The sequence below is a fragment of the Camelus ferus genome, chromosome 13 (assembly GCF_009834535.1).
Source record: "Camelus ferus isolate YT-003-E chromosome 13, BCGSAC_Cfer_1.0, whole genome shotgun sequence".
In the NCBI taxonomy this organism is placed as follows: Eukaryota; Metazoa; Chordata; class Mammalia; order Artiodactyla; family Camelidae; genus Camelus; species Camelus ferus.
In genome coordinates this window covers 67,114,509-67,136,072 of record NC_045708.1, presented here as the reverse complement: position 1 = coordinate 67,136,072, position 21,564 = coordinate 67,114,509, and the positions used below count along the sequence as shown (strand labels likewise).

The 21,564-nt window shown below is 37.6% G+C and overlaps 1 pseudogene; it reads right to left on the bottom strand.

The window, feature by feature from the left end:
* LOC116668104 overlaps positions 1-14,099 on the bottom strand; it is an 86,934-nt pseudogene extending 72,835 nt beyond the window's left edge.
* Between the last annotated feature and the right edge of the window lie 7,465 nt (positions 14,100-21,564).

Below are 21,564 nucleotides of genomic sequence, written 5' to 3'. Positions count from 1 at the left end.
AGACTGGCAAACAAGGAGGACCAGAGTTGGGAGCAAGAGTGTCTCTTGAAGAAGTCTGTGCATTGCGTGCAAAGGCCCAGAGCTAGACAGTATGTTTAGCTTGTAGGATTCCAAGGAGTTGATTCCAGCTACAGCAGTGTCCACAGCAGGGGACCACAAAACCACTCTCCCCAAATGGAGTTGACCCTGAAGAAAACATTTCCTCTTAACTCACCAACTTTATAAATCTGGGATGAGAATTTAGATGCCATTCCAGCCAACCTCCCATATGACTTTATATTGAAGAATTTAGGGAGTCAAATTTTAAAGCTGTATGGGGAAAACCATACACTGATGAACCCACAGTGTAACCAAAGGTCTTCCAGACATACTGAGCACAGAGACATGCTTTGGGACCTGGCTGACTCATGGTTCCCACTGACAATGACCCTTTCTTTTGTGGTCTTGGTTTCTTTAGCATGGGTGAAGAAATAGGACTACAAAAAATTTACATGCCCCAGGAAATTATTATTCAGCAGGTCTTCTGGCATTTTATCGATATGAAATAAGAGCTTTTGGTCACTTGTTAGCTAGTCAAGGACAAAACTTCCATTTTAGAAAGAACTGCCTGATACACTCTGGGCATGTGGGAATTCTGGATTTTGGGATTTTTACCTGCAGACATGGCAAAAGCGTGACCCATGAATGGACAGCCTTCAGGCAAAACTGTTTCTGGGAACTTTTGCATCATTGCAGCTCCTATGCCTTTAAATTTCCTTTAATCCAATCTAGTGTCACGTTATTGCAAATGAAATTGTGCTAATCCAGCAAAGAGAAGGAACATCATTTTCTGCACTGGCCAAGAGTCAAGGAAGTACTTCAGGGGAAGAAGGAGAGGTAGGCAGCCCAAGAGAAGAAACTCATGGTTGGTTTTCTTAGCACTGGTATGGAGCTTGGTGAATGAAGGAATTATTAAATGTGTATTGAGTGAGAGATTAATGAAAATATGGTCATAATTCCTTGTGATCCTCCTGTCTCTGTGGCTGAAATGAAGGGCCCTAAAGTAAAGTAATACACTACTACCAGAGAGAATACAATGTTCCTTGAGAAAATACTATGTGGAAAACAGTGAAACAAATATAGAAATCAGAGCTTATGTGTGTACACACAGACACACGCACACGCACACACACACACACACACACCATAAATTTGTTTGGGAATTCTCTTAACAGAAAACTCCAGAGAGTGAGGTCAACCTAAATATAATTTGGAACTCACTTCTTTTCTGTATCAGATTTCATCACACTTGACAGTGCCTTACAGAGTCGTTCTGTGGTACTTATCTGGTGTTTAACTGTTTAATAAATGTTTTTGTTGGAATAAATGAATGAGTAAACAAAAATGGATATTCTTCTTAGGTGCCATTAGCTACTCACTGTGCTAAATACAACAATGCACTATGGTAAATAAAATGATACTGCACTGCAAAAGGCTGTAAGAATGAAGAGTTAGGTCCTAGGGAAAGTAAAGTGAAGGGCTCGGTAGCCTTCTGGAAGGATACATCATTTTGGGATGAAAACTTAGGTGTGTATACATTGTTTTTCCTGGAAAATGCAACTGTCCAGGCACTACCAAAATATGCTTTGTGAAATACATTTTTAGATGAAATTATTTTGTTTCTTGAGATTCTATATTTATTAAGTCCTGCTCTGATGAGCTCTTTTTGGCAGTACAGAATAGGAGGAGCACAAATTCGGAACATATGTATGTGAGCCTTGGGGAGTTACAGCACTGACGGTAACCTGGAAAATTATTTTCAGGGTGTCAGTTGGTATAAAGTCATTTGCCCCAACATTGGTTCTCAAATTTGGGGATTGTTAATTGTATGAGTCAAGTTGATAGAGCTAAGGGATACCCAGAGAGCTGGTAAAACATTATTTCTGAGTACGTCTGTGAGGGGGTTTCTGGAGGGATTAATGTTTGATTCAATAGAGTAAAAAGATCCACTTTCATGAATGTGGGTGGACATCATCCAATCCCTGGTCTCAGGCCTTCAGACTCAGACTGAATAACACCAGTGACTTTCTTGGTTCTCCAGCTTGCAGACAGATTGTGGTACTACTTGGCCTTTATAATTGCATGAGCCAATTCTTATAACTCTTATAATTATATATAATTCCTATACATAATATCTCTATGTGTGTGTGTGTGTATGTGTGTATTCTGTTTTTCTGGAAAACCCTAACTAGTACAATTTTCTTCAGTGAGCTTATCCAGCACAGAAGTTTTACAAGCAATAACCCAAGAATATCAATCACCAGTTGCCACTTAACAATCACCATTAGCATGGCTCTCAGTCCAGGCTCCAATTGAGATTGAAGTCAAGTTCTGAATGATGGTACTCGGTTGATCCTATCCACTACTAAACCAGCCACCACCCAGGCCATGCTCTGGTACCTGGAATCAGCTTCAAAGCATCTTCCAGGACTCCTTTTCAATGATGGGGTGTCCATCTATTTTCATTGCCAGGGTGAAATCCAGAGAGTCCCAGCAAAACCTGGGGAAAAATGTAAAACCTCAGTGGAACCTTCTACTTCATCGGGTATCAAGGAAGGTTTTGCCCTAATTGGCTGTGTTAGTTGAGTCACAGAGCTGGGAACTGAGCTAAGGAAGGAGAAGAGTTCTACATTGCGAATTTTCAGATCTCATAAAAATTTTTTATAAATATTAACTTTTTCCTAGTGTCCCCTTTCCAATCATGATGACTGAGTCCCAGGAAGGAAGAAACAGTCTCAGTTGCCATAACTGTGATCTCAGTAAAACTTAGAGGGTTAGTCCTCCTGCTCGATGATGGTGCCCATGCTACTGTAGGCAAAATTGCTACTCAGAAGCACGGCCAGTGCAAGGGTCCACAAGTCATTGTTAGAGTCACCCTAGAAAGTGTATTAGAGCAAAGGGCTAAGAACTTTGTTCTTCTTTCATTCATTCATTCAATCAATATTTAATGCATTCATTCAAGGACTAGTACATAGTAGGTGTGAACTAATAAGCAGGGCATTATATCTTTAGCAAATTTTATTTATCATGGCAATATTAGAAACACAATGCTATTTGATTCAATTCAACAACAATTCATTGGGTGTCTGCTAAATACCGGGCAGTGTATTTAGTTGTGTTTATGCAAAGTTCCATGTGACAGTCCTTGTCCTCAAGAAAATGACTTTCTGGATGGGCAGACCACTAAAATAAACAAAACTGTGACCAAGTTTATCATCTCTGCCAGCAGTGGAACCAAAGCCATAGTGTAAAAGATAAAGGAGTAAATTCAGTTAACAAAAGCAAGTATCTTTTCAAGACAGAGCAAGAGGAGTCTACACCTGATTATGAAATGATGGCAGTAGGGGAAATAGCTGGGCACTGCAGAACTGGTAGAATGTAGATCAGTGCAGATGAGAGGATCGTGCAGGCGGAAGGACCAACAAACCCCAGTCCAAATTGTTAAAAGCACCATCACATCAAAGTGTGGTAGAGTTATGACATTTGGCTGAGGCAGTAGATTGCTCTGTGTGAGTGGAAGGCAAGGAGAGTTGGGGCAAGATGTGAAGAACCCTGAAGGCTGGGCACACGGAATTAGACACCACCCAGATCCCGCTACAAGTGCTGAGATTAGCAAGCAGCTCTACCTCCACCAGTCAGCTACAGTTCCATATATCTTGGTCCCCTAAACAAATGCAGTCAGATGAAAATAAGCTTAGGTCAAGGTACAATCTATTTCAACATTGAGCCCATCTAAGTTTTAGACTTTAAACTGAAATTTTTAAATATAATTGAAAACATTTTCCAATTTTTAAACTAAAAATAATGTTAATTCAGAAATTCTAAATCCTCCCCCTCCCTTTTTTCAATAATGGGAGTCTCCAATCTGCTGGTCCTACTTTCAGTGTAGACTCTGGCTTGAGTAATATCAAAATTATCGATTTCACCTAACAGAGAAAGTCAGTGTACCTTAAATTATCACATTTACTATATTTTCCTTTGGTCAAGCTCATGCTTTTTGAAGTCAGTGAAGAATCAATCTTCAAAGCCCAAAACTTAGACCAAAACCTTTATGAATGTTTCTAAGCTAAAGCTTTACTGAATACAATTTATTGCTTTTTTAATTGAGTTATGGTCAGTTCACAACATTGTGTCAATTTCTCGTGTATAGCACAATTTTTCAGTCATATGTAAATACTCATATATTCATTTTCAGATTCTTTTTCACCATGAGCTACTACAAGATCATGAATATAGTTCCCTGTGCTATGCAGTATAAACTTGTTTCTCTGTTCTATATATACCTGTCATTATCTGCAAATCTCCAACGCCCAGGCTATTCGTTCCCACCCCACTTCCCCCTAGCAACCACAAGTTTGTATTCTATGTCTGTGAGTCTCTTTCTCTTTTATATTTAAGTTCATTTGTCTTGCTTTCTTTGTTTGTTTATTTATTTTTTTTTCTAGATTCCTCATATGAGTGATATCATATGGTATTTTTCTTTCTCTTTCTGGCTTACTTCACTTAGAATGACATTCACCCGGGACATCCATGTTGCTGCAAATGGCATTATGTTGTCATTTTATGGCTGTATAGTATTCCATTGTATAAATATACCACTTCTTCTTTATCCAGCTATCTATCAATGGACATTTAGGTTGTTTCTTTGTCTTGGCTATTGTAAATACTGCTGCTGTGAAATTTGGGGTGTGGGTGTCATTTTGAATTAGGGTTCCTTCTGGATATAGCCCAGGAGTGGGATTGCTGGGTCATATGGTAAGTCTATTCCTAGTCTTTTGAGGAATCTCCATACTGTTTTCCACAATGTCTGAACCAAACTGCATTCCCAACAACAGTGTAACGTTATAGGAGGGTTCCCTTTTCTACAAAGTCTCTCCAGCATTTATCATTTGTGGACTTTTGAATGATGGACATTCTGACTGGTGTGAGGTGATACCTCATTTTAGTTTTGATTTGCATTTCTCTGATAATTAGTGATACTGAGCATTTTTTCATGTGCCTATTGATCATTCGTATGTCTTCATTAGAGAATTGCTTGTTTAGGTCTTCTGCCCATTTTCAGATTGGGTTGTTTCTTTTTTTCCTATTAAGTTGTAAGAGCTGCTTATATATTCTGTAGATCAAACCTTTGTCAGTTACATCTTTTGCAAATAGTTTCTCCCATTCTGTAGGTTGTCATTTTGTGCAAAGCTTGTAAGTTTAATTAGGTCCCATTTGTTTATTTTTGCTTTTATTTCTATTGCTTGATTAGACTGCACTAGGAGAACATTGCTGAGATGTATGTGAGATAATGTTTTGCTTATATTTTCTGCTAGGAGGTTATTGTGTCTTGTCCTGTGTTTAAGTCTTTGATCCATTTTGAGTTGATTTTTATGTATGGTGTAAGGGAGTGTTCTAGCTTCACTGATTTACATGCTGCTGTCCAGTTTTCCCATCATGATTTGCTGAAGAGACTGCCTTTATTCCATTGTATGTTCTTGCTTCCTTTGTCTAAGGTAAATTGACCAAAACATTGCAGGTTCATTTCTGGGTTCTCTATTCTATTCCATTGATCCATATGTCTGTTTTTGTACCAATACCATGCTGTTTTGATTACTGTAACTCTGTAGTATTGCCTGAAGTCTGGGAGGGTTATTCCTCCAGCCACATTCTTTTTCTTCAGAAATGCTTTGGCAATTCTCGGTCTTCTGTGATTCCATATAAATTTTATTATGATTTGTTCTAGTTCTGTGAATGAATACAATTTAAGTACATTCCTTCATTGAAATCCTATTTTCAAGGCTCCTATATCCAACCTCATAACTCCACACATATTAATTGGTATCTCCCATCAACCTCATGGGTTACAGTTTAGATTTTTGTCTCATCATGAAACTTTCTTTACATGTACAATTGGGCTGCATCCATGGCATCCTATACTGATCATGCTTTGAACTGTTTTCCCCTCAACTAGCCTCTGGTCCATTACCTTCCTCACAGTAGTGTCTATAGGACTTAATACAAAGCCCTGGATTCACCTGTTAAATAAAGCATTTACTAAATTGTGTTATTCTTCACAGTGTTAAAAATAAGATGAAAATCTCACCCTGAAATACAAATGTATTTCTACTGATCACAGAAATATGTTTAAAGTAAGAGAATTTAACTTCATTATCTACAACTTGGGTTTACATTTTGCAGGAATACGTCATAAAAGTCAAATTAACATGGCAAATTAAAGAGAAGAGCAACGATGATTTTTCCATGATCCTCACTGTCCAGTACATCTGTGTCTAAAAGGACCAGAGTTTTAAGGAAGGGGTCTATAACACATCTAGATGTCCCAGATTCAGATCTTACTGTACAGCCCAGATGGAATCCTGCAAGGGAGGAGAAGTAAACAGCATCCAATGACAGCAGGTGGTCCAGGTGGCCCAGGGACCACAGGGATTAAACTTGTTAGAAAGTAACAGCCCAACAGGGAAAGGAGTTGCTTCCATTTCAGCAAAGACAGGCAATCAAGTCTTTAGGCATATTAAGAATTTTAAGAAACCTCTTAGGTCCCTAATTCACCACATACCTTTAGAAACTAAACGCCATAACATTACAGAATTAATGTAACCTCTATTAACCTGTATATTTTTATCCAATGAGCATGAAGAAAGAAAAAGCATGCATTCACAGAATTTGTGAGAGGGCAGAGGTGACAAGCCTATATTCCTGATCACCTTCACGTACCACTGTGTTTCCCTACCTGTGTCATCCTAAGAGGATAGGGAAGCTGCCATCAGAGGAAGGAGAGTGTTGAGCTATCACCCTGGTCCAGGCCAGAAACAGGTTTGCAGTAGCAGAGGAGTGAGGACTGAGTCTTGAAAGGTAGTTTCAGAATCTATAATGAGGCCCAAATGCCCAGATAAGTGGGCAGGATTTGTTAGACAACAGAACTACTTATGTTTTAGTGATGCCCACGTGATGTGTAAAATGAATAGAATGAGGAAAGCAAGGGATGTGTGCCAGAGCCTTGAGAATGCTAACATTTCAGGGGTCAGCAGAAGGCAGATGGGACATGAAGGAGATGAGAGAAGTGACCAGAAATGATTCTAGGAGTTCCAGGACAACATGACATCCCATTAATTCAATCAATATTTGCAGAGTCTCTACCTTGTGCTGGGCAGAGTTCTAAGGGCTCAGGGTCCAAAAGTGAACAAAGTGGTAAAATCCCTGCCCCAAGCAGCTCTAGTCTAGTGGAGTCTTCAGGTAATTTACCAAAAAAAAAAAAAAAAAAAAAAAAATCAAAGTCCATATATGTGTTAGATGATGGTATGTGCTCTGGAGAAAAATAAGGAAGGGAAGAAATTTTCAGGAAATGGGATAGAGATTGTTGAGGGTTGAATTATATGCATGTATTCTGAGAAGGAGTCCAAATGAAGGTGATCAGCAACCTTGAAGAGGGCAGATTTAGTGAAATGATGGGAAGAGGACACAGATTGGGTGGAGGTGTAGCCATGAAAGAAAAAAGAGATGCAGAAAGCAGTTTGTCTCCACGTGGAAGGGGAGGACCTGCATGGCGCCTAGAGGGAGCTATGAATCTAGAATTAATTTATTTAACTGGAAGAAGACATTTCTTCTTTATACGTTGACAAGATGACAGCAAACAGCGAGGTGTCTGAGGATCTCCCAGGTCTGACAGTCCCACATCTGAGGGAGGCTCTACTTTGTAATTTTCATCTCGATGAGAGGGACGTTTCATGACACCAAGAGACTTGGCTGTCCCTTTAGTCTATGAAGTGCTAAGCAACATTCTCATGTTCCCTCACCGCTTCCAGCCCTCTGACTAATGTGGGGGTCACTTCAAACAGTAACATTCAGGCCGTCCTGGAGCCCAAGTCAGAAGAGCTCTCGTGTCCAAAGGTGCCTCACACTTAGGTGTGAGTGTACATTTATAAAACATAATTTTATAGGTCAAAATAATCACTATCATTTAGAGGCTCATTCTTCCATTGTTTTTCATTGGGCTAGATGCAGAATTGAGTGGGGGCTGGGTTTATTTATTTTGGGAGTCCACTTTCAAAGATGCAAAGATAAAAATCAAAAAGTAAGTATTTATTTAAATGTACAAAGCAATCATATCCAACAACAAATTTAAAACATCTGTCAAATCATCAAACATTTATTTCAGTTTTCAGTTTTTTCTCCGTTACGGTACTTCTGATAATCATTGAATGTTAGTGTGAGCAATAATTCTGGGGAAATTGAAAATATAAGAACATAAGACATTTCTCCATATTGAACTACAGAACTACAATTGTGTGATCAATTACTGTCTTACTACATCTGTGACCTTCTCTATGTAGATAGACAGGAACTGCATCATGGATCTTTGTGCACTTTGGTTCAATAGGTTTTTTTTCTTTTTTTACCCAGAATATTCTGAGTGGATGGCAAGACATTAGAAGTGTTAATTCCACTGTCACCAGGATCTTTGTGAGAAGCTGGCCCTTTGGCAATACTATTAAAACAACAACAACAACAACTAGTACTAACAGTTAGATGTTACAGATTCACTTTTTGTAATACTGTCAAAAATAGATTCTTAACATGACAGATGAATTGAGAGAGCCATTACTTATAAAAATTATCAGGAAACAAATTTCTAATTTAAAAAATTAAGTACACCCATTTCCTCTGATATAAAGGCAATCACATTTTTCATGACAAATTTGTCTTTTAATATGAGTTTATATCTGATCCTGTCTAATTTTAACTGTTAAAATATGCTCTTCTTTTAAGATATCATGATGAAATTAGAGGATCAGTTTTTTAAATTGCCTTTATTTGGTAGTATTAAATTTGGGAAATGGTATCGTTTTCCTGCAACACATCAGGGTACATTTTACTGGGATGTGTAATCCAAGGGAGTGGGAGGGGATTAAGCAAACCTAACAGTGCTGGGAGGGACTTCTAGGAGTCAGCCAGGATCCACTGTAGCCAGTGTCACAGTTCATGGAGAAAGGGTTTGAAAGCTCAGTTGGGACTTGAGTCATGGGCTTTATTTCACAGACAGGTAGAGTCTTGAGGGTTATTATTAAGCATGCCCATCTCTCTGATGGCAGGAGGAGAGAGAGAATAAGGTGGATACTGGACATAGAGATCAATCAGGAGGGTGTTGCTGTGGTCTAAAAGGCATGGTACAGTCCTAACTCTCAAGGCTTATGAAGAAGCATTTATCCACAGGGTCATTCAGGGATCCAGTTTCCTTCCAGTTTGGTGTTCTGCACCCACTAAGACATTGCGCTTATCTACAAGGTCAGAACTTGATTACTGCCACGTCTGTGATCCAGATAATAAGAAGGGAAAAGATACTGGTGGAGCACAGGCTCAGAGTTCCACAGCTCAATTTCACAGTGACATACATGTGCTTCTGCTCACAGTCCATGTTCAAACTTAATCATGTGTCCACACTTAGCTGTAAAGCAGCTGGAAAAATACAATTTCTGGATGATTTTCCATGAGCTCATTTGTACAACAGAGTCATACACTATTTAGACCTGAAAGATAAATAACAATAGCAGGGAGTGATTTTTAAATCCCAATATTAAACTTGGCAGCTTCAAGCATTGAACTCAATTCAGCTAAGTATAGTGGCCTGGGATTTCTAAGACACAGAAATTAATTTAGGAGGAGAGTTTGATATTTGATACAAGTCTGAATAAAGAGAATACTTCCTCAGCCACCTTAACGACAAGCTTCTGTGTCTTTTTTAAAATATTTGTTCATGATGCTACGAAATGTGAAGTATCACATGCCCTGATTCCAAACTATACTACAAAGCAAAGCAAGATTTTTATTATTTAGAAAAAGAAGGAAAAAGGACTTTGTAATATTCTTCCAGGTTCCATGATTTGTTATTACTATGAGAAGAAGTATGTTTTAAAATTATATTCTATCCATCTAAGTCACAAAGACTGACACAAGAGTATAACTGTGTTATAGGCGTATTGTTAAAATGGTTTCCTAAATGACTGGAGGTTAACAAGGCTTGATTTAACTGACAGGAGTCTATGTTCAATAATTTAAGTCCAGATAAGATTGCCTCACATCTGTTTCTATCAAGCATGTCTATTTGTCACCTAGTGTTCTTTGCCTTGGGGCCTAGTGGAAATACACAGAAACAGTCTCATTTTAATATGCTTGTGTACAAAGCTTGGTTAAAAGCATGAAATTGCAGAGGGACAATCTCTTCTTAAGGATCATACTCTTGAAGCATTTTCAGTTCAGTAATTTGTTGATTGTGGTTCTTCAGCTAATAATAATGTGGCTATAAAGAAATAAAGACTTTTGTGGGATAAGATTCATATAGTCTTAGCACACTCTATACTAGGGGAGAATAGCTACTGTGACTTAACTGTAAAAAGAACCTAAAATGAAAAACACATTGGATATTGCTGGGCATAGTGGTACCCAGGGTAAAATTCTCAAACCATGATGTAATCTTACACCTAAAGAAACCAGCAGAAGAAGAAAAACAAAACCTAAAGTTAGCAGAAGAAAAGGAACCATAAAGTTCAGGGCAGAAATAAATGAAATAGAGTTAATAATTTTTAAATTTGTATGGAAACACAAAAGACTGTGATTAGGCAAAAAGAATCTTGAGAAAGAAGAACAAACTGGAGATATCACACTCCCTGATTTCAAGTTATACTGCAAAGCTATAGTCATTGAAACAGTATGGTACTGGCACCAAAACAGACACAGATCAATGGCACAGAATAAAGGACCCAGAAGTAAACCCATACATATATGAGCAATTAATTTACAACAAAGGAGGCAAGAAAATGCAATAGGGAAGAGACAGACTCTTTAATAAAAGGTGTTGGGAAAACTGGACAGCTACATACAAAAGAATAAAATTGTACTACTCTCTCACACCATGCACAAAAAGAAATTCAAAACAAGTTAAAGGTTTATTATAAACCTGAAACCATAGTACTTCTCGAAGAAAATATAGGTAGTAAGATCTTTGACACCAGTCATGTTTATGTATATATAAGGAAAACAAAGTACAAGGAAACAAATGGGATGACATCAAACTAAAATGCTCCTGCACAGCAATGAAGACTATCCACAAAACAAAAATTTTGGGATTTAAAACAAAAGGCCACCTACTGAATGGGAGATTTTTGCAAATGGTATATCTGATAAGAGGTTAATATCCAAAATATAGAAAGAACTCATACAACTCAACATCTAAAAACCAAATAACTTGATTAAAAATGAGGATTTGAATAGACATTTTTCCAAAGAAAACATACAGATGTCCAACAGACACATAAAAAGATGCTCACCATCACTGATCATCAGAGAAATGCATATCAAAACCACAATATCACCTCACATCTGTCAGAACTGCTAATATCAAAAAGCCAACAAATAATAAGTGTTGGCAAATAATGTAGAGAAAAGGGAAGACTTGTTCACTGTTGATGGGAAAATAAAGAAATAAAGGATAATTAACATCAATCTCCCTGAAACCCTCCAAAAAAGTTGAAGAGGAGGGATCACTTCCAAATTCATTCTATGAGGCAAGAATTACCTGATACCAAAGTCAGACAAAGATACTACAAAAACAAAACAAAACAAAACAAAAAAGAAAGAAAGAAAGAAAGAAGAAAGAAAGAAAGAAAGAAAGAAAGAAAGAAAGAAAGAAAATTACAGACCAGCATCCTTGGTGAATGTTGAAGTAAAAATCCTCTACAAGTACTATGAGACAAAATTCAGTAGCATATAAAAGAAATATATACCATGACCATATGTGAATTATACCTGCAATTAAAGATTGTTCAGTATAGGAAAATCAATCAATGTGATATACCATATAACAGAATAAAGGGCAAAAACTGTGTTTTTGGTTTAACTTAGGCAGAAAAAGCAATGGACTAAATTCAATACCCTTTCATGATAAAAAAAAATTAAATAAAATAGAAATAGCAGGAAACTACCTCCACATAACAAAATCTATGTATGTAAAACCCACATCTAACAACACATTCAAAGGTGAAAGACAGAAAGCTTTCAGTAAAACATCAGGAATAAGGCAACAATGACCACTTGGCCACTTGTATTCAACATAGTACTGGAAGTCCCAGCTAAACCAATTAGAGAAAGGCATCCATTTCAGAAAGGAATAAGTAAAATTATTCCTGTTTACAAATGGTGTAATCTTATATGAAGAAAACTGTAAAGACTTCACCAAAGGGCAGAGACAATAGCTCAGTGGTAGAGTGCATGCTTAACATGCACAAGTTCCTGGATTCAATCCCCAGTACCTCCATAAAAAAAAAAAAAAAAAAAATTAAATAAATAAATTAAGTTAATTACCTCTCCCCTTCAAAAATAAAATATAATAAAATAAAATGAAATTAATTAATTAAAAAAAAACAACTCCCCCCCCCCCAGAAAAAGAAAAAACCCTGTTGTAAGTAATAAATGAATTCAGCAAGTTTGCAGGGTACAAAATCACCTTGCAAAAATCAATTACATTTTTATACACTAACAAATAATCAATTCAAAAAGAAATTAAGAAAACAATCTCATTATAATACCATCAAAAAGAATAAAATAAATAACACATTATTATATATAAATATATAAATATAAAAATAATTAATAAAATTAAACCAAGAGGGCAAAAGACTTATACACCGAAAACTTTTAAAGAAGACCCAAATAAATGGAAAGACATTCCATGTTCACGATTACAAGACTTAATATTGCTAAAATGTCTATACTACCCAACACGATCTACAGATACAATGCAACTGCTATCAAAAGCTCAATGGTGTCTTTTACAGAAACATTAAAAGCCAGCCTAAAATTCAAATGGACTCTCAAGGGATACTGAATAGCCATGGAAATTTTGATAAAGAATCAATTTGGAAGACTCATTCTTGATGATTTCAAAACATGTTCTAAAGTTATAGTAATCAAAACAGTCTGGTACTTACATAAATACAGACATATAGGGGGACGAGGCCAAGATGACAGAGTAGAGGGATGCTCGTAGCTCACCTTCTCCCACAAATACTCCAAGACTCACATCCACAGACCCACTCAACCAACCAGAGCACCTGCAGAACTCGGACAGAACATTGTCCTCTTCAAAAGATAGAGACACGAAAAATCTGGTAGGAGAAAAGGAAAAAAGAAAGAAGAAAAGGCAAAACAGAGCAGGGCTGTTCCCACAGGGAGGGAGCGGCAAAGGAGGACTGGCGCTCGCTCCCAGGGTCTCCCCTCTCCAACAGAGAGGCCAGCAGGACAGAGGGGCAGCCTCCGAGGCTCAGATCTGTACAGAGCACCCCTTGACTGACAGAACTAAGTTAAACGGGCACAGAGGCGTCCCCCCGACACCCAGCCCCAGACGTCGGCCGGCAGCTGGGGGCCGGGCCAGGCTGCCCAAGCCTGCGGAGGACGGGGGCGGCTGCACTGAGGCAGCCCCGGGGGACTGCAGGGGGCTGAGTGCCATTGGTATGGGTGTACAGGGCAGAACAACCTGGGCCCTCCATAAAACTGCATGGCTGATGTGCCCTGGGGGGAAGGGTTCACACCCCCTTCTCTGAAAACCCGCGGAAAGTTTTCAGGGGAAGAGAGGCGGGGCTCAGGCACAGCCGCCATATCCTCCGGTGCTGAGCACCCAGGCGGGGGCGGGGGCGGGGGCAAAGCCTGCATCTGCCCCTAAGGACTTAGCAGCCTCAAGGGCCAGAGGGAGACTTGTCTACAGCCCGAGGCAGATAGGATCCCTCCATCCTGGTCCCTCAGAGAACTTGCTCCGCCAAGACAAACAAGGAGCTGGGCTCTGGCCCGGAGCAGGGACAAGGCTGTTCCGCAGTCTTCCCCGAGCCCGCCTGCAGAGAGCAGACCCTAGGCGGAGCGCGCAGCCGCACAGAGCAGCGGAGCCACTGGGGCCGGGAGAGGGCGGGCGGCCCCCGCCTTTCGGGCAGGAACGCAGTCCCTGACCGCGGTGCTGGGAGGGGGCGTGACCCGCCCTCCTACCTGTCCGGTCTGCAACATCCTGACTGCGGCATCCTGAGGGGCAGTGACCCGCCCGCCCACAGCAAAGGAGAGCTGCACCTGACCCAGTGTTGGGAGGGGGCACGATCTGCTTGCCAAGAGGCACTGGGAGCAGCACAGACGAGGGCGCCAATGGAGGACCTCTGGAAACAGCAAGCTGAGCTTCCAAAACAGGGCGAAGACAGAAAGACTTCCCATTAAAAGCACACAGACTCCAGGAGAATACCGACCCCCTTTTTTCCTTTTTTCTTTAAATCTGTTTTAACCTGTTCTATTTTCTATTACCCTTTTAATTTTTACTTCTTAAACAATTATATATACCCCCAGTTTTAATTCCTATTGAATTTTTAAAAAATATTTGTATTATTATTTTTAAAAATCCACATCATTTCATTTTTATTTCTCTTGGTTTTGAGGTCCTGTTATTGATTATACACAGGTTACAAATGCATCTTTTCCTCTGTTCTCCTTTTTTAAAGGTTTTTAAAGGATGTCTCAACCCGACTGCCATTCTGCTTCAACTTACTCTTCTATTATTCATTATACACTGTTTTCAAACCTTTCTTTCCTCCCTTCTTTTAAAATTCTTTCTCTCTCTCTCTTTTTTTTTCTAAGTTTTATTCCTACATAGGCATTAGATAGATAAACTCCTTAAGGACCACAATAGACAACTGATACTCCATAAGCCACAGAGCCAGAGAGGTATGAGCAAGATGAAGAAGCAGAAAAACCTTTCCTAATTAAAAGAACAAGAGAAATCCCCTGAAAGAATGACCAATGAAATAGACATCAATAGCCTATTAGATCAAGATTTCAAAAAAGGAGTGATCAAAGTACTGAAGAAATTAAAAGAGATAGTGTTTAGAGATATAAAATACATCAAAAATGAAATGGAAGCTATAAAGAAGAGCCAAGTAGAATTCATAAACTCATTGGCTGAGATAAGGAATGTACAAAAGGCTGTGCAAAGCAGACTAGATAATGCAGAGGAACGAATTAGTGACCTAGAAGACAGGACAATAGAAAGCACCCAATCAAAACAGCTACAAGATAAACAAATAAAAACAAATGAAAATAGCCTAAGGGACCTATGGGATAATATAAAGTGTGCCAATCTTCACATAATAGGGGTCCCAGAAGGGGAAGAAAGATCAGAGGGGCTTGAAAAGGTTTTTAAAGAAATCATGACTGAAAACTTCCCAAATCTAAAGAAGGAATCAGATATCCAACTACAGGAGGCTCAGAGAGTCCCAAACAGAAAGAACCCAAACAGACCCACACCAAGACATATCATAATCAAGATGGCCAGAGTCAAGGATAAAGAAATGATCCTAAAGGCAGCAAGAGAAAAGCAAAGAGTGAGTTACAAGGGAACCCTCATAGGGCTCTCAGCTGATTTCTCTACACAAACAATACAGGCCAGAAGGGTGGCAAGATATATTCAAAGTCCTGAATGAAAAAAAGGTGCAGCCTAGGATACTTTATCCAGCAAGGCTATCCTTAGGATAGAAGGAGACATAAAGAATTTCACAGACAAGAAAAAGCTACAACAGTTTAGCAACACTAAACCCATGCTAAAAGAAATATTGAAAGGTCTATTCTGAATAGAAAAGCAGCAGGATGCTACAGAAGTGAGAAACTCACAACTGGAAAGGTGATAACTCATGAATTACAAATAAAATGAACACGAAATTGTAAAAGAAGGCATACAAATCATTGAGAGTGGGAGAGAGAGGCAGGAAAATATATTTTTTCTTTCTTTTTTAAATTTTTTGTTCTCGGTAGGATGGGTTTGAGATAGTGTTACTATCAGTTTAATAAAAACAGTTATAGTAAGGGGCTCATAGACTTACAGAAAAGGGTAACCACAAGCCAGAAACTTACAAGGGAGTCACAAAAACTAAATAAAATCCATGATAATACAAAGGAAAACTACCAAACCACAAAAGGAATAAGAAAGGAACAAAGAAGAAATATAAAATCAACTGCAAAGATAAGCTCAAAGTGGCAGTAAACACACATCTACCATTAATTACTGTAATTGTTAATGGACTAATTGCTCCAGTCAAAAGACATAGAGTGGCAGATAATAAAGCAAGAACCTTCAATATGCTGCATACAAGAGACCCACTTTAGGGAAAAGGACACATATAGATTGAGGGTGAAAGGATGGAAAAGGATATTCCATGCAAATGGAAAAGCCAACAAGCAGGTGTTGCAGTACTGATTTCAGATAAAATAGACTTTAAAACAAAGGCCATAAAAAAAGATAAGGAAGGACATTTTATAATGATTAAAGGAGTGATACAACATGAGGGTATTACACTCGTTAATATATATGCATCCAATATAGGAGCAACTAAGTACATAATCAATTACTAACAGAGATAAAGGGGGATATTGATGAGAATACAATCATAGCAGGAGATTTTAACACCACATTAACATCACTACACAGATCTTCCACACAGAAAATAAATAAGGCAACAGGGAAATTAAATAATACAATAGAAAAATTAGATTTAGTGGATATTTTCAGAGCATTACACCCCCCCCCCAAAATAGGATATACATTCTTTTCAAGTGCACATTGAACATTTTCCAGGATTGATCATGTACTTGGGCACAAAAGAAACCTAAACAATTTTAAGGAGATAGAAATTACCTCAAGCATCTTTACTGACCACAATGCCATGAAACTAGAAATCAACAACACAGAAACAAAGGAGAACAAAAGGAAAGCATGGAGATTAAACAATATGCCATTAAAAAATCAACAGGTCAATGAGGAAATCAAAGCTGAAATTAAAAAATACCTTGAGACAAATGAAAATAAAAGCACAACCACACAAAATTTATGGGACACAGCAAAAGCAGTACTAAGAGGGAAGTTCATAGTGATACAGGCCTTCCCCAAAAAAGAAGAAGAATCTCAAATGAACTATTTAACCCAACAGCTGAGAGAACGAGAAAAAGAAGAATAAGAAACCCCAAAAGGCAGCAGAATGAAGGAAATTATAAAGATTAGGGAGGAAATAAGTAAAATTGAGATTTAAAAAACCATAGAAAAAAATCAATCAAACCAAAAGCTGGTTTTCTGAAAAAGTAAATAAAATCGACAAACCTCTGGCCAAACTCACAAAGAAGAAAAAGGAGAGAGCACAAATTAGCAAAATAAGAAGCAAAACTGGATAATAATAAATAAATTATTAAATAAATAAATAAAATAGAAATATAGTATATCATAAGAGAATATTATGAAAATCTAGATGGAACCAAACTGGATAACCTAGAGGAGATGGACAAGTTTCTGGAAACAAACTGTCCACTAAGACTGAATCAAGAAGAAACTGACCACTTGAACAAACTGATCACTAGAAATGAAATTGAAGTAGCAATAAAACACCTCCCTACAAATAAAAGTCCAGGACCAGACAGCTTCACTGGGGAATTCTACCAAACATACAAAGAAGAACTCATACCAGTCCTTCTCAAACTCTTTCAGAAGATTGAAAAGGAGGGAATACTCCCAAACTCATTCTATGAAGCCACCATCACCCTGATACCAAAACCAGGCAAAGACACTACCAGAAAAGAGAATTATAGGCCAATATCACTGATGAACATAGATGTAAAAATCCTCACCAAATATTAGCAAATAGAATCCAACAACACATAAAAAAGATTATACATCATGGTCCAGTGAGGTTCATCCCAGGGACACAAGGGTGGTTCAACACATGCAAATCAATCAATGTAATACATCACTTCAACAAGAGAAAAGACAAAAACCACATGATGATCTCAATAGATGCAGAAAAAGCATTTGATAAAATTCAACACCTATTTATGATAAAAAATCTCACCAAACTGGGTATAGAGGGAACATATCTCAACATCATAAAAGCTATATATGACAAACCTGCAGCCAGCATAGTACTCAATGGTGAAAAACTCAAAAGCTTCCCACTAAAATCTGGGACAAGACAAGGATGCCCACTATCACCACTCCTATTCAACATAGTCCTGGAAGTCCTAGCCACAGCAATCAGGCAAGAGAGAGAAATAAAAGGGATCCAAAGTGGAAAAGAAGAGGTAAAAGTGTCACTATATGCCGACGACATGTTACTATATATAGAAAACCCTAAAAGGTCCACACAAAAGCTACTAGAGCTGATTGAAGAATTCAGCAAGGTAGCAGGTTACAAGATTAACGTTCAAAAATCAGTTGCATTTCTTTACACTAATGGTGAATCAACAGAAAAAGAAAGTAAGGAAATAATCCCCTTTAAAATAGCACCCAAAGTAATAAAATACCTAGGAATAAATCTAACCAAGGAGGTGAAAGAATTGTACACAGGATACTATAAACCATTGATGAAGTCAATAAAAGAAGACTTTAAAAAATGGAAAGATATCCCATGCTCTTGGATTCGAAGAATCAATATTATTAAAATGGTCACACTGATTTAATGCAATCCCTATCAAATTACCCAGGACATATTTCACAGAACTAGAACAAACCATAATAAAATTTGTGTGGAACCACCAATGACCTAGAATTGCCAAAGCATGAATGAAGAGAAAGAAAGAAGCTGGAGGAATAACTCTCCCAGACTTCAGACAATACTATAGAGCTACAGTCATCAAGACAGCATGATATTGGTACAAAAACTGACATATGGACCAATGGAACAGAATAGAGAGCCCAGAAATGAACCCACAAACTTTTGGTCAACTAATCTTTGACAAAGGATGCAAGAATATACAATGGAATAAAGACAGTCTCTTCAGCAAATCGTGTTGGGAAAACTGGACAGCAGCATGTAAAACAATGAAGCTAGAACACTCCCTTATACCATACACAAAAATCAACTCAAAATGGATCAAAGACTTAAACATAAGACAAGATAACAATAAACCTCCTAGAAGAAAATATAGGCAAAACTTTATCTGACATACATCTCAAACATGTTCTCCTAGAACAGTCTACTCAAGCAATAGAAATAAAAGCAAGAATAAACAAATGGGACCTAATGAAAATTACAAGCTTCTGCACAGCAAAGGAAACCATAAGTAAAACAAAAAGACAACCAACGAAATGGGAAAAAAATTTTTGCAAATGAAGCTGACAAAGGCCTTATCTCCAGAATATATAAGCAGCTCATATGACTTAATAAGAAAAAAATAAACAACCCAATCCAAAAATGGGCAAAACACCTAAATAAGCAATTCTCCAAGGAAGACATACAAATGATCAATAGGCACAAGAAATAATGCTCTATATCAGTAAGCATCAGAGAAATGCAAATCAAAACTACAATGAGATGTCACCTCACAACAGTCAGAATGGCCATCATTCAAAAATCCACAAATGACAAATGCTGGAGAGGCTGTGGAGAAAGGGGAACCCTTCTTCACTGCTGGTGGGAATGCAGTTTGGTGCAGCCACTGTGGAAAACAGTATGGAGATTCCTCAAAAGACTAGGAATAGACTTACTGTATGACCCAGGAATCCTGCTCCTGGGCATATATCCAGAAGGAACCCTACTTCAGGATGACACCTGCACCCCAGTGTTCATAGCAGCATTATTTACAATAGCCAAGACATGGAAAGAGCCTAAATGTCCATCAACAGATGACGGAATAAAGAAGAAGTGATATATTTAAAGAATGGAATACTACTCAGACATAAAAACCTACAACATAACGCCGTGTGCAGCAACATGGATGCTCCTGGAGAATCCTAAGTGAAGTAAGCCAGAAAGAGAAAGAAAAATACCATATGAGATCGCTCATATGTGAAATCTAAAAAGCAAGCAAACAAACAAACAAAGCATAAATACAAAACAGAAATAGACTCAGAGACATAGAATACACACTTGTTGTTGCCAAGGGGGCAGGGGGTGGGAAGAGATAGACTGGGATTTCAAAATTGTAGAATAGATAAACAACATTATACTGTATAGCACAGGGAAATATATATACAAGATCTTATGGTAGCTCACAGAAAAAAATGTGACAATTTATATATATATGTTCATGTATAACTGAAAAATTGTGCTCTATACTGGAATTTGACACAACAGTGTAAAATGATTATAAATCAATAAAAATGTTTTTTAAAAAAGACAGACATATACACAATTCAGAAATAAACTCTCACATATATGATCAAATGATCTTCAACAAGCTTATCAAGATCACATAATGGGTAAAGAAAAATTTATTCAACAAATGGTGTTGGAGAATCTAAATATCCATGTACAAAAGAGTGAAGTTGAATCCTTAAAACATACAAAAATTAACTCAATATATTTAAGATCTAAATATAAGATCTGAAACTATAAAACTCCTAGAAGATAACATAAGGAAAAGCCTAATGACATTGCATTTGACTATGATTTATTGCCTATGACATTAAAAGCACAGGAAACAAAAGTGAAAACAGCCAAATGGTACTGCATCAAACATTAAAACTTCTGTTCATCAAAGGAAACAATCAACAGGGTGAAAATGCAACCTACAGAATGGGAGAAAATATTTGAAAATCATATATCTGGTAGGGGACAAGTATCCAGAATATATAAAGAACTCCTACAATTCACAACAACAAAAACAAATGTCCAGTTTTTTAATGGTCGAAGGAGTTGAAGATACATTTCTCCAAAGAAGATAAATGAATGGCTAGCAATATATGAAAAGATGTTAAATATCACTAATCCTTAGAGAAATGCAAATCCAAACTCCAAACTCCAAGATATCACCTCACACCTATTAGGATGACCACAAAAGAAAGAAAGAAAGAAAGAAAGAAAGAAAGAAAGAAAGAAAGAAAGAAAGAAAGAGAAGGAAGGAAGGAAGGAAGGAAGGAAGGAAGGAAGGAAGGAAGGAAGGAGGAAATATTGGTGAGCATATTGAAAAACTGGAACCCTTGTGAAATGTGAGTAGAAATGAAAAATTATGCAGCAACTATGGATATTTGTATACTGTGTCTTCAAAAAATTTAAAACAGAGTTTACCATACGACCCAGAAATTCTGCTATATTAGAATCCAACAGATAGATAAAGAAAATGCATATGCATATAATGAAATACTAGCCTTAAAAAAGAAAAATCTTGTCACATGCTTCAACATGGATTAACCATGAAGATACTATTTAAAATAAAATAACCGTGTTACAAAAAAAGCAATACCTATTTTTTACACTTATATGAGATATATAAGATAGTCAAACTCATACAAACTTTTCGTTGTCAAGGGCTGGAGTGAGAGGGTAATGGGGGTGCTCAGTAGGTATAGAGTTTCAGTTTTGCAGGGTGAAATATCTCTACAGATCTGTTCCACAATGAGGTGAATATAATTAACATTTAAGTATATTTAATGTGTACACTTAAAATAGGATGGTAAAGTTTATGTTATCTGTTTTTGAAGTGCAGTTAAAAAGGAAAAACTGTAAGGCAACAATATGCAAAGCA